We start from the raw sequence: 2,609 nt of genomic DNA, 5'->3' as shown, positions 1-2,609 counted from the left end.
GAGTGGCCCCCACTTGCCGCAACTAGAGAAAGCCCTCGCACAGAAATGAAGACCCAACACAGCCATAAATAAATAAATAAATAAATAAATAAATAAATAAATAAAAATTAAAAAAAAAAATGAAAAAAAAAAAAAAAAAGGGGCAAATGTCTCGTCTCCATGGTTGTGACCCCATTTTCTTAGTGCTGGTGGCTTTGACTGCATCTGTTCCATATGCTGCTGTTTAGGACATAACTTGCAAACCTGGAAAATGTATTTAAAATAAATCCCTATGGCTGTCTAAGGCTACTCACCTATCATCAACATTACCTCTCCTCCTTTCCTCCCTTATTTTTCTTCTTTGCACTTATCACTTATACTATATGATAAGCTCATTTATTTGTGTATAAATAAAATGGCTATATTGACATATAACAGTAGCTGTGAGGCACCCCACCCTTTGATGCAGCAGCAGCAGTGCGGGTTGCACAGTCCAGAATGTTATATAAATAATAGTAATGACATCATAGAGCCAAGGCAAGGGATATGACATTTATTATAAATGAATCATTATTCTTAGAAAGTTTTACTTGAATCCTTCTGTTTCCTTTTAGCCTCAGGGGAGGAAAATGTTTATTTGATTTTTTTTTATTGTCCACACATCTTCTGTTGCTCAGTTCAATTTTTTCCCCCTCAGGTGAACTAAAAACAGCAACGGCAAAGACCTGGGTGATGGTAGGACAATTCTGAGTACCAACAGCCATGAGAAAGTGATTCAGCATGTGTTCTGCAGAAACCAAACTCACAGACTAACGTCCCTGCCTGGCTGGCTTCAGTGGGAGCATCTAGTCATCTCTGAAAAAGAATGCAGGCTTTGTTCAGAATGTTCTGCCTTAGATAAGTGCCCAGAAAATCAAGTAACTACCTCCAAATCAAGGTCTAATATCATGGTAGAGCACAGGAGCTATGAATTTCCTTCCCACATGAGCTGACAGCTCTGAGGTCTGAAGTAAGTCCCTAAATTCTCAGTCCCCACTACTTATCTATATAATGAACATTCTCTAGTAGAATTATAGGCTTCCTTCCAGCTAGAATGGACGTTCTATAATTTTAGTCATTCATTGGAATAACCATCCTCCAATGACATAAAACATGCTTAGAATTCAGAGGCACAAAAGGATCATAACCTACTTCAGAAACAGGTTTTTTTCCTTGAGGTCCAGTCTACATCCACTTTCAAGGACAAAGAGAATAGCTGGTGAGGAGTCCTATTTCAGCCTATCATTCATTCTATAGATAAAAGGAAAATCTGAAAGCAGCACACTGGCAATGCCCCTTCCCATGTAGCCTCAGGAATTAATATTTAACTCACTTCAACCATCATTTGTTGAACTCCAACTATGTGCCATGATGTGCTGGTTGGTACAACCACAATGAGACAACAGCTATAATATTAAGATTAATTTGATCAGGATAATTTAAAAATATTTTGTAAGACTACCTGTAATACAATATGCTAAGGGTGATAATAAGTGCTGGCACAAGAAGTGTAAGGTCAAATGAAATTTATTTTGACACAATGCCTGTTTGTCCAAGGAAACAGTATCTATGTACTAAAACCATGCACTAAGAGAAGATAAAATTAACTGCCTCTGAAAAGCTGACATTAAAACAGGACCGATGCTTTTGTGCTAAATAAAGACATCCATTTGTTCACTCTTCATACGTATGGTAAAATCACAATGGAATGTAAAGGGAGATAAAAGTTAATGATTTTGGAAGAAAGCTGCATGATGCAAATGCTCCCTTGGGAATAAACAGATGAGGAGCAAGTTAGAGGGTTCTGTGAGATGATGGTCAGTTTCCAGTCCATTCTACAGAATCAATACAGTGTCTTGGACTTACAATAAGACTCACAAGTCATAGACTGACTTGGTCATGTATCAACTTCCACTCAGCACGGCTCTCAATGCCTCTCATCGACAAGCATTGCTGAGCAAAAACCTGTAATCAGAATCTGTAACTGGAGTGGATTACTGCCCACACTTAGACTGGCAGGGAAACGGAGTGGACAGCCAACAGCAAAAAAATATCATCACTTTCAGGAGACTATATGTCAATTCCAGAATTGATTTCCAAAGTCAAAACTGAAACTGCCATCAGAGGCTTCCTCTGAAATTCCATTTCATAGATGAGGTTTGTCTCAATGAAAATTAACATTCTGCACAAATCATAAAGGTCCAGAGAATCATATTAATGTGCAACCTTCTTTTTGATGTGCCTTTCTCATGGGAAAATATTTGAAGAAACAGAATAAGAAACAAAAGGAACAATAAGCACTAGGAAATATCATTCACTCTTCCTGTATTGACGGAGCTAGGCACTCTTCCAGGTGCTAACAGTGAACAAAAATGGTCAAAAATCCCTGCCCTCCTAGAGCTTACATTCTACCAAGAGGAGACAGAAAATAAGCAAATAAGTGTGTCACGTATAGTATATAAGAAGGTGTGATACGCAATGGAGAAAGAAAGCATAGAAGGCAAGGAGGTATTTGGGGGAGTGGGGTTGCATCAGACAAGCTGATGTTGCAATCAGGTAGAAAAGTGTGCTTTATTAAAGCACAGTTTTCT

The sequence above is a fragment of the Balaenoptera physalus genome, assembly GCF_965194825.1.
Source record: "Balaenoptera physalus genome assembly, chromosome: 19".
Taxonomy (NCBI): domain Eukaryota; kingdom Metazoa; phylum Chordata; class Mammalia; order Artiodactyla; family Balaenopteridae; genus Balaenoptera; species Balaenoptera physalus.
This window is presented reverse-complemented; position numbering follows the sequence as displayed.